At 33.1% G+C, this 12,394-nt stretch overlaps 1 protein-coding gene across 2 annotated transcripts in view; it reads right to left on the bottom strand.

Moving 5' to 3' along the window:
* Positions 1-12,394, bottom strand: part of LOC142330201 (uncharacterized) — a 747,772-nt gene that overhangs the window by 648,511 nt on the left and 86,867 nt on the right. Inside the window, exon 2 of one of the 2 annotated variants that reach the window (XM_075375326.1) lies at positions 11,043-11,094. The exons of the other annotated variant lie outside the window; for it this stretch is intronic. The gene's annotated coding sequence lies outside the window, so the exon portion shown is untranslated. The remainder of the gene's footprint in view (positions 1-11,042; positions 11,095-12,394) is intronic. 2 annotated transcript variants of the gene reach the window in all.

The following is a 12,394-nucleotide window of genomic DNA, read 5'->3' as shown; positions in this document are numbered from 1 at the left end:
CGCAACGTATAGCCAACGTATCCGGTGTGAAAATATAAACTTACTATGGTATTTTGACACTTAATAGATTTTATTTAAAATAGTACAAGCTTTTTAACATAAAATGAATAAAACCATATTCTATTCCCTAATAAATAGAATTCCTTTAATTTTTTGGAATTATTCCTTTAATCTTTTTTTAAGATTTGTGCCTGAAGAAGAGGTTAAAAGAATTTTTTTTAAGAAAAAAAGAATATTTAAATAAATCGTAAAGCCCATGAAAAAAAAACTTTTATTCCAATGCTGCCAAGCCCAAAACATTTTAATTTTTTTTTAGATGGACGTTTGTTTTTGTTTGTAGGTATGTATTGACCTATATTTGGTCTAAAAACTTGGGTCTTTTTGGCCGATTTTCTTCAAATTTGGTAGACAGGAACTACCTAATTTTTTCCCTTTTTTGTCTAATTTTTTTCCTTTTCCTTGAATCCGTGGGAATTTTAATCCTTAAATAATTGCTTGAATTATCAATGCAAACGGTATCGAAATTATTAAATATAAGTAAGAAACTCAACAATAAAAAATAACGTTATCAAAAAATAACTAGTAATATTTTTAATTTCTAAGCCGGAAAATTTCATCAGTTTATGTGCTTAAATGTCGTATTAGATATAGGTATTTAAATTATCGTATTTTTAAATATTTTCACGGAAACCCCCTTTTTTAGTTCTCCATGAATATCTTGCCGAAGAAGAATGTTTTGTTAAAAAATTCATTAGTTATAAATTAAAATGTCTAAGGGAAACTTTTTTTCAAAACTACCAACGACATCAATCTTTGTATAGACTCACAGATTTCTGAATGAGTACGGAATGGAATGGAATGGAATGCAAAGTTGGCGGGAGTTTATTTCTCCCTACTTATCGCAGAACCTGGACAGAGTCCCTTGCTGCTGGAAGATTCTAATCGAGCGTGTTTTTTTAAAAGGGTTATTTTAAATGGCGAGTCTAATTTTTCAAGTTTTGTTTATTATTTAGTGATTTTAAGACGGATTTAGTTGCATTCCAATCCGTTGTTGAACCGGCGTTATCGAACCCATTTTATGGGCCGACCGCGGAAGGCTAGGCTTATGAAGCCTGTCCTCCCGACGTAATTCCCCTTCAGACCGTCCACTGAAGTCCTTTCGGTGCTAACGCTTCATAGGCTAGCAGGAATACGCCACAACGGGGTACTAACTATAAGGAGGGAGCAATGCGCTCCCTTTTCCGGAGGAGTCGCAATTGCTGATTTGTGTTAATTTTTATGTAAGTTTTAAAGGAAGGGTTGAGTAGAAGCTCTTCATCCACTTCTGTTATGGCTGCCTTTCAGGACGCATCTCTGCTGGGCCAATGAGTACGTAATAGAATGAACATCCGTGCCGATTAATGATTCCACTACGTTTTCCTTATTACCGAACATTTAAGTCTACTTTTACTGGAAAATATTTTTATGAATGTGTAATGATAAAAAATTAATTTGAGGTACAGATAATAACAGGAACATTCTACGAAACAACATCGCGGGATTTTTCTTTGAATAATACCTTAACTGCTAAAACTGGATTGAGCATTAATTTCCTAATTAAAAGTTTATAAAAGCTATAAAATAAAAAAATTAAATTCAATAATATATGAGAAAAATTGGGGCTTCCTTTTGGACAACTTTGAATTATATATGAATTGCATAAATGTTATCGGTTACGCCGGTCAAGTTAAGTTGATTTTAAATAGATTTAAAAAAAAGTATAAAAGTTTCTTTTTTAATTTCGGAGCTTCCTTTCCGGGAAGAAAATTATGATATTTTAGTAACTTTATTGTTTAATAAAAACCATTTTAAGCATTAATAACACCGATAGAAAAAAGTTAATGTTTTTCTAAGTGTGATATCATTTCCTGAATTGCTTTTTTGCATACATTAAAGATCAGTAATAAAAATTTTCTATCACCCTTAGTTTTCAATAAATTACGCTTCAAAAAAAAAAAGGGAAAATATAGTTAAAATATATAATTTTGCATGGCCATACCTGTGTTAAAATGATTCGCTCATGCTTTTCTTTTATAAATAGTCTCAGGCACATCCCGCATTAATGTCAAACAGTAATCAGCTAGCAAGTTACTATTTCCCTTTATAGCGGCTTTCCATCACCGAAATGTCTTGGTGGAAACGTTCACCGTGTTCGTCACTTACGTCTCCGAGGTTGTCCGGGAAAAAATCCATATGCGAGTGGAGGAAATGTATTTTCAAAGACAAATTACATCCCGTATTTCTGTATGAAGTAAGAAGTTGATTAACAATATCGTGGTAATTATCGGATTTTTGTTTGCCGAGAAAAGTTTTGCAAAAGACTTTAAATGAAGCCCAAGCTGCAATTCTACATTATTTAACATCGAGTTAAATACATCACCTTTGACAAATTCTGTTACTTGAGGACCAACAAATATTCGGAAATGTTCACAATGTTCTTCATTGCTTTTACAAAACTTTTCATAAGTCCTAGCTTGATATGTAGAGGGGGTAAAAATATTTTTTTGAGTTCAACTAAGGGCTCATGTCATGAAATAATATATTTCCCATTTGGAGTTAAGTTGCCTCGTTTGTTCCACTCTTTGGTAACATAATGTTTACCCCTAGCTCGGCTGTCCCATTCGCAAAGAAAACACACGTACTTAGTATAGCCTAAGTGTATGCCTAATAAAATAGCTATAATTTTCCAATCAGCACATATGTTCCAGCTTTTTTTTTTGTCTTCAGTCATTTGACTGGTTTGATGCAGCTCTCCACGATTCCCTATCTAGTGCTAGTCGTTTCATTTTAGTATACCCTCTACATCCTACATCCCTAACAATTTGTTTTACATATTCCAAACGTGGCCTGCGTACACAATTTTTCCCTTCTACCTGTCCTTCCAATATTAAAGAGACTATTCCAGGATGCCTTAGTATGTGGCCTATAAGTCTGCCTCTTCTTTTAACTATATTTTTCCAAATGCTTCTTTCTTCATCTATTTGCCGCAATACCTCTTCATTTGTCACTTTATCCACCCGTCTGATTTTTAACATTCTCCTATAGCACCGCATTTCAAAAGCTTCTAATCTTTTCTTCTCAGATACTCCGATCGTCCAAGTTTCACTTCCATATAAAGCGACGCTCCAAACATACACTTTCAAAAATCTTTTCCTGGCATTTAAATTAATTTTTGATGTAAACAAATTATATTTCATACTGAAGACTCGTTTAGCTTGTGCTATTCGGCATTTTATATCGCTCCTGCTTCGTCCATCTTTAGTAATTCTACCTCCCAAATAACAAAATTCTTCTACCTCTATAATCTTTTCTCCTCCTATTTTCACATTCAGTGGTCCATCTTTGTTCCAGCTATGTTTTTTTATAATTTATTTTTTCAAGAACGTTTTCATCACATCGTATGTCTCTTTTTATCATAAGCGATTGGTATCGAAAGATATTTGTTCCCGTTGTGTAGCTTTTAAACTATACTTGGATGAATCTAAGAAAAGGCGCCAGTCCTCAGGTCTATGAACTTGTCCTAAGTGTAACAGAAGCTCATTAATATTTGTGCAATAAACCAAATTATTTTCATCAATAAAGTACTGAGAAAGTTCTTTCAGTCGGTTTCGAAAACCCAATTTTTTTGTATTTTTTGAAGTAAATTCCAACCTTGCAGTCTTGATCCTAACAGTTCAGCTTTATTTTTTGATAAATTTAAATCACTAAATTATTTATAGCTTACAAATTATGTTAACAAAGGTAATAAAAAATGAGTTAACTATATGTTGAAAAATGAAAAAAACCCTTTTATTAAAATTTAAAAATCTTTCAAAAATAGTGAGCAATAGAAAGATTCTGAGTTCATATTCGTTTTTAGCATCAAAAAACATATTAAAATCATGTATCATGTTAGGAAACATAAATTATGTTTATCAGTGTAATTTGAAATTGAACATGTTTTCAAAAGAAGAATTCAAGACAATCAACCCATTCTTTTATTCCTTATTGATTCTTCCATTTTCATCGGGATATGTCGTATTATTAAATGCGTTGCATAATTAGAATCTGGTTTTTGATTTTCAAAAGATCTCATGTGTTCGTTATATTTTAATTTTCTTCCCGTTTGTCCAATGTATGGACAATGTATTTATATTTTATTCTGTATATAACATTACTGTTGTATATATGCTTTTCTTCTACATGATTAAAAATCTTTTTTAATGTACTATTTCTATTCATTGTCATTTTTATATTATGTATGGCTATTAAAACAAATATGTATGTGGAAGAAATAAAATTTTAGAAAATCTAGAAATTTTTAAATTAAAAAGTAAGAAAAAAAACGATTATAAATGAACAGATCAACAATGAAGCGGATGTCCTTTCCAAGAACGTAAATTTATTAAAAACAGGAAATAGATAAGTAAAAGATAAGTATAGCCGTTAATATCAAATAAACAAGAAGACCAGATAAGGAATGACTTCAAATAAAAGGAGGGACGTTGAATATACGCCATAACAGAAATTTAAAAGTACCAGTACAATAAATTCTGACAATGGAGTTATTTCGAAGTGCGTAAACAAGTGACAAAGGACGAAGCTAAAAAAGGTAACAGTACTCAACGTAAAATGTTTTTAATATATCAGATAGTTAATAAAAATTCAGCAAATAGATTAAACGCAAAATTCTACAAAAATTTCTTTATGAGATTCCAACATTAACATTAAAACCCATTCATAAACAGATAAAATTTCAGATTGTCTTGACTACATAAATTTCGCATTACAATATATTTTTTGGGCTTGAAAGAACTTAAGAGGAGAGCTTAAAAAATGCAGTATTTCAGCGAGAAAAAACAGATCCAAGATATTTTTAATAGGATTAGATATTGATTATAAACCCACCGGGTTGGTCTAGTGTATAACGCGTCTTCCCAAATCAGCTGATTTGGAAGTCGAGAGTTACAGCGTTCAAGTCCTAGTAAAGCCAGATATTTTTACACGGATTTGAATACTAGATCGTGGATACCAGTGTTCTTTGGTGGTTGGGTTTCAATTAACCACACATCTCAGGAATGGTCGAACTGAGAATATACAAGACTAACACTTCATTTACACTCATACATATCATCCTCATTCATCCTCTGAAATATTATCTAAAACGGTAGTTACCGGAGGCTAAACAGGAAAAAGAAAGGAGATATTGATTATAACTTTTAACAAAATCATGTAATGTATCTGCAAGCGGGGAGAGGGTAACAACATATATGTACAATACTAACAACAACAAAAATAATAATTTTACCTTCCAAGCTGAATATCCTATCATTTGTACTTAATAATTATTTATTTTACAGAATTATACGTATTTAATACACGTAAAGTTAAAAATGATTGAAGGAGCTTACATTATAAGTACCCCGCTTAGGCTTAATTACAAGAAAACTTTTCTCATACAGGTCATTCACACGCACATCATTTACTATTTATCCGGCTTACTTATTCCAAAACGGTAACAAAAAAAACGCTACCAAACTTCTAATGAGAATTTTAAAATGAAAATTCTCTTTTCCGTCGTTTTTAGAATCATTACTACTTTTTACTTCTCTGTAAGTTTACGAGTAGCGCACATGAGCGAGTTAATCTAATCTAACTTTACTTAGAGGTGAAGGAAAACATTTTACAGTAAACTCAAGTGTTGGTTTTTGACCGATCAAAAGACCATAGTATTCGACGTACAAGGATCCGACAATGCGTGCTTGTGAATATAAACTCAATTAATCAACACCCGGAAATTAATTTCCTACTCAAAGTATATATAAGTTTTACATCAGTGTGTGTTATAAACGTAACAGTGACAAGCAAACCGGAAAATTACACGCTACAAAGAAGCTTTTACTAAAGTTATGTAATGTATATATATATATATATGTATTATTTTTTAGATTTCTGAATGCAAACTTAATACTCAAAAGGTAAAAACTTTAACACTCTTAAATCTATCGTAAAAAAAATAATAAAGCGACATATACTTTATATTAATAAAAAAAAATTAAGGCGTTTTTAAATTTGGATTTTTTCCGTAATCTCTTAACGTTATGTTTACAAACAAAAAAATTCATATATCCTACCTTTCTGAACAGTATTTGTAAGTATATCTGTGTGTACATCCTCCTTAGCTTAGCACCGGAATGTACCGATCACTAGCGGAAAATCCCGATCCGTTAGTATCACTTTCTAGAATTAAATTTCTAATTTAACTTTCGTTACGGTTTGCTTGGCATTTCTCCCGATACCACCTCATTCGGTCGCCTTAAAGCATCGACCAAATGTCTGTGCTACAAACGGTTACTGAGCAATGAATAGTTTAGGGAGCAGTATCCTAAATACCTCCTAGAGCTTACCTAACAGCGTGAGCGGACTAAGCGGGGTGCCGTACACCAACGGCTTAATTGTCCCAACCTCTCACTTGTCATATATTTACTAAAATGGGTAGGCGCAGCTCGTGAACTACTAAAAATATATATGACATCCATAAACTAAAATTTATTTCGTCGAGACAGCAATTCGCTGTCACGCCTAGGTCGCTGAATGCCAGCAAGTACCTGTCCACCAGATTAAAGCGCTTGGAGCCTTAACTGGCTGGTAGTCAGCCATATATATCTCTAAATTAGGTTCCCACAGCAGTGCAGTAGGAGTCTTTTCCTTTAGGTAAACTACTGATGTCGGTTGAATAAAGCAACCGCATCAAGGAAATCCCACACGGTCCGAAAATGCGGCTCTTGCCACACATTGACTCGCCGCTTGTGAGTGGCCAATTTTCCCCTTGACCTCTAAGTTCCAGAGTGGCCCGGTGTCTGCCACCCCCCCCCCCCAAAGCAGGGCAGTCAAACATCAGGTGTTCATTTGACTGGACCTCCCCCGCAGACGCCCAGCTCATCAGCTGCCAGTCGGAACCGAAACACATATTGATATGACTTTCGTTATAACATTTTTCATCATTCAAAAAAAAAAATTTTTACATAAGAAGTATTCAATTTTGAATACCTAATAATCCCTAACTGCAGGGCGTGCCCCGCAGCTAGTATTTAGATAAAATTTTATACACAATTCTTCAGATCTCTTCGAAACATCAATTATTAGAAAATCTACCAATAATGATTACATTTCAAAAAAATTATGAGTTACTTAGGGTATCCATTTACTGAATATCAGTCGTATTACAAAATTGGTAACAGAAGAAAATACAGTAAAATATTTTATAACAAGAGTAGGAAACATTTCCTATATAAAACAATAAAAATATTTCCTATATAAAACACTAAGCAAGCGAGATGGGGATCTACTTCACAACGCATAACAAATGCCTTAAAAAAATGTTACTCTTATGGTAAAATGAACCATTCATGAAATAACTTTGGCCGGCAGCTCTTAAACGTTAATCCTTTCAGTAATTTTGTAAACTTTTTTGGGTAAGTTCCAGCTTAATGGAAGCCATTTTTTTATTTTGTGTGTGAATATACACACACACACACACACATATATATATATATATATATATATATATATATATATATATTTATATATATATGCTCGTATAAACTCCTGTACACAGAAACACACAAAGAATGTTCCCTAGAGTGGCTGACCAAGCTTAAGGATCAAGTTTTTTAGATAATAAAAACAGAACACAATAAAAACCAAACATAGTTTGTTATGTATAGTTAAATAGAAGCGAATGATACTCGCTTCAATTTCCGTCAGTCTGCCATTTTATATTTTTTTTAACACAAATTTATTTATGATTTAGACGATTATCTTAAGAACGGATTGAGATGTTTTAATGAATTCTTGTGAATACGTACTCTCAACCACATCTACGAAATAAATTTAATTTCCAAAATAAAGTCTGAAAATTCCAATAATGATTTCAGCTGCTTACGAACCGATTTCAAAAAAAATTAGGTGTAATTTTTTTTCAAATAAATGACTTAATATTTTTACCAATAAGCCATAATTTGGTAAAATTAATATTTACGGAGCTTTTAAAACATTCTAATGGCCGTCATTTTTGGAATTTTCAAACTTATTTATTTAGTAGAAAATGTAGTTGGATCAATTTTCAACTAAATTCATTAAAATATCTCAGTCTCTTTTGGCGGTCAGAGGAAAATAAAGTGAGATAGGATATTTTTACTTTGATTCTCCGAATCAGTCCCTTAAGTCACATCTGTATATATATATATATATATATATATATATATACGCACGCGCGCGCACACACACACACACAGTCAAGGAAAAGCTTCCATTAAACTGAAAATTACCCAAACAAGTTTATATTATAAGGTAATTAACGTCAACTGCTGTCGATCAAAGTTTTTTCATGTATATTTTAACAAAAGAATGGAATTTTTTAAGGAATTTATTTTAGGTTGTGAAGCAGATCCTTATTTTTCTAGCTAAATGATACGATATGATGAAGGAAGCTTCAAATTTGATAGTAAACAAAATTAATTTTTTTTACCGGTCTGATTAAAAATCCTCGCCTAATTACGACGAAGTAATTTAATGTACATGGATTTCATTTTTTGTGCAGGGTCATTAAAAAAAACAGTGTTTTGGGATTATTTTTTAATGAAAATATAACAGGGAATTTAAATTTTAAAATTTTATGAGATTTTCCTTAATTAAGAGTTATTAAACAACCCTGAATTTGAAATTGGTCATCCGTATGTTAAATTGCAAGATGGGCAACTACAAGTTTATTAATTATCTAAAACAAACTTTTTTTTTTGAAAAGAGCATGCCGATGAACAGTCGAAAGGTCGCCATGTACGTGTGAAACAAAACAAACAATTGAAACGAACATATAAAAAAAACCAATCTGACGTAAAAGGTAATAATAAGATATATAGAAGATAAACGTAAAAAAATAACAACTGTTTTCTTCTCCTAACGTAGGCGAATTGTTCAATCCCGTTAAAAATATTACATAATATTATTAATTTATAGCGCTACAAAACTAAACTTGTATTATTATAATATACTAGGTTAGAACTTGCAAATTTTAGAGGGATTTATTTGATAGAGTGCTCATACGTAAGGGATAAATAAATGATAGAAATAGAAAAGGAGGTAATGTTAGAAAAAGATAAAATAACGGGTGAAGATGAATCTTACGTGATATCGTTACTATGGTAACAGCCTTCTACAAAATGACGCAGTTTCAAATGTGTTTCAATTCAGTTACAATTTAACACCACGCTACATAAAATATTCGGCTGTGATGTAAGAAATAAATAAGATGAATTCAAATAAAATACAGAAAGTATATTCAAATAAACTATAAGATCGAAGCTAATTTAAAAATAAAAAAAATAACAGTTATTAATAGTTATTGTAAAATCTAATTTAAATGTTCAAAATATAAATAAAACTGTAGATATGCAAAGAGTAAAGGATTATAAATGTTTTTTTTTTTCTTTTCGTACGGGGAAGAAAAGGCTCTGCAGTCGCTGTCAGGCTCACACTGATGGCAGTGCGAGGCTCTCACCCGCCAAAAAAAAACTCCCCCTCTTATCATGCAGGAGCCAAATCTAAACCAAATGGTATGTACACAGCCCCTGCATGATCACCCAGACACTTTATTATCCGAATCTAGATGACCGGAAGGCGTCCTCAGAGGACGAACGACGACTCCGAGGAGCCCGCCGCCCATCCAAAGAAGCTGGCTTCCCTTGATCACCGATCATCGAACTCCATGTCTCTTCGATCCGCATCTTCTCAGCCTGTCGTCGCCTCTCCTCGTAGGCCTTCTCTCCTATCGTAGTCGAGATACATTCCCATTTGTCGCTATTGCTGAGCATCACCTCGATTATATTGTTGGCCCCTCCACACCTTGATTCTGGAGTACTACTCTTAAGTCGCGCCATCTAGGGTAAAAGAACACCCACCATATGCTCTGCTGTATCCAGCCCGCTGCAATCATGACAGCGACTTTTATTTAATCTGCCCATCCTGTACAGATAGTCCCGGAAACATCCATGTCCAAACAGGAACTGGGTGAATTTGTAGTCTGTTACCGTGCTTTCGTTCCACCCAGTTCCTGACGTCACTTATCAGCCCATAGGTCCATCTTCCTTTGTCCGAATCCAGCCATCTGTCATGCCAAGCCATGTAGAGACCATTAGTTGCGTCCTTTCTGTCCCGTCCGGCAAGTATTGAAGCTCTCATTTGCGCTTATATGTGTATCGGCGGTACTCCAGCTATAACCGCTTCCGCCTCGGCGCTGATCGTACGATACCCCGCGATGATACGTAAATACATAACTAAATAAAAATGATATGTTTTTGGATAGAATCTTGTAAAACTGAAAATATTTACTAATGGATACTAAGGCACCCATTAATAAACTTGTTTCTTAAGGAATGTTCCACTTTTTTCTTGTGAAATAACAAATTTGATATTAGATACAGATGAAATTTTTACGAATTACCAACATCTAAATTGTAACAGGAACAGCGAAATAAAATTAAAGTAATAATAATAATGACTAGGAAATCTTTGCAAACAAATTCTTCCCTGACTCTTGTTTGATTACATCTTTTACAGAAATTAAGTTGTTAAATTATAGGTAACGCATCTCAAATTTTAATTATGTACATTTTCACAATAAAAGAATCAAACTGTGTGAAAATTCAGATTACATAATATTTCTTTTTGAAAGTAATTTCTTCTAATTTGGTTTTGTGATTTGTTCTGTAATTTTTCGTGATATTTATTCATTAAAAGTTTGAAATGTTAATTTCAATATTGTTTTTCAATTTGTAAAACTTGTGGTGGAAGAAGAACTGGAGATTTTGGCAGCCATAACATCGGTTTTCGTTAGTTTTTTTGTTAGTGTCTTTTAGTTTTTTTATAGTTTTCGTGTTATCATCACCGTTCTAAACAAAAATACCATAAAAAAAAAACAAACTAAAACTAGATCAAAACTAAAATATTAAGAATTAAAAACTTACCGATAATATCACAGCTAAACTATCACTTAAAACTAATATCTCAGTCGGAATCCTAAAAATAAGATAAAGTTTAATTAAAAAGAAAAGCAAACATAAAAAATATAAAATTTATATAAACATAAAACCAAACTTAACTAAAGCTAAAAGGTGTATAAAGGAGCATTCGCGAATAAAAAAAAAAGAACTACGATGTAAACTCAAATAACAAAAACGGTTAGCACTAGAATAAAATATACATCACAAATACAAGAATTGAATTTAAAATTGTCAGGTGGAAAAAAAATTAAAATTTACGAAGCATATTGATATTTCATAGGAACAGCAATACACGATCCATAAAACCTTTTTATCATCATTGCCAGATTAATGTTTCTTGGCTCTTTAAATTTATGAAGCAAAGGTTACATTACACATAAATCCACAAGGATATGACGCACAGTCAAGGGGCAAGCGCATCGTAAACATAGCAGTGCGTTTTCTGCTGACATCAAATACTAGTTGAGTAGCCCTCCTTCTTCTTTTTCCTGTTTAACCTCCGGTAACTACCGTTTTAGATAATATTTCAGAGGATGAATGAGGATGATATGTATGAGTGTAAATGAAGTGTAGTCTTGTACAGTCTCAGTTAGACCATTCCTGAGATGTGTGGTTAATTGAAACTCAACCACCAAAGAACACCGGTATCCACGATCTAGTATTCAAATCCGTGTAAAAATAATTGACTTTACAAGGACTTGAACGCTAGAACTCCCGATTTCCAAATCAGCTGATTTGGGAAGACGCGTTCACCACTAAACCAATCCGGTGGGTTCCGTTGAGAAGCCCTGGTATGTCCTAACCGCAATCGGCAGAGGATCACTTCCTCTTGGCGAATTTTTCTACTTGAACACTCCACGGCAGCACAGTATCCTTGATGTGTCGGAGTTTATTATCTACTGTAGCAGTCGAGTCACCTAGCCACCTTCTTGGAGAAGAGTGTTTTTTAATGCAATTAATAAAATCGGCAGTAGTAACAAGAATGGTGAAAGACGGTTGACTACATCTATCTTTAGCAGCGGAATCCGCACGTTCATTACCCGGAATTCTCAGATGGCTAGAGATCCAACAAAAACTCGTTGTGTGTAGCGACCGTTCAACTCAGCGATTTCGTTATAGGTTTCGGTGACGATAGGGTGCCTAGAATACAGATCTCTAAAGCTTGGAGTGCATTACACGAGTGGCTACATATAAGAATATGATGATATTTTTGGTAAATGATGTTCAAAGCCCGTTGTACCGTTCCCCAAGAAAGTCACTTGTAATATTAAGTAGACCGAATATATAGGTTTACCTATTTGTGTATACTACTGCGT

Source organism: Lycorma delicatula, chromosome 9 (assembly GCF_047948215.1).
Source record: "Lycorma delicatula isolate Av1 chromosome 9, ASM4794821v1, whole genome shotgun sequence".
Classification (NCBI taxonomy): domain Eukaryota; kingdom Metazoa; phylum Arthropoda; class Insecta; order Hemiptera; family Fulgoridae; genus Lycorma; species Lycorma delicatula.
This window is presented reverse-complemented; position numbering and strand designations above follow the sequence as displayed.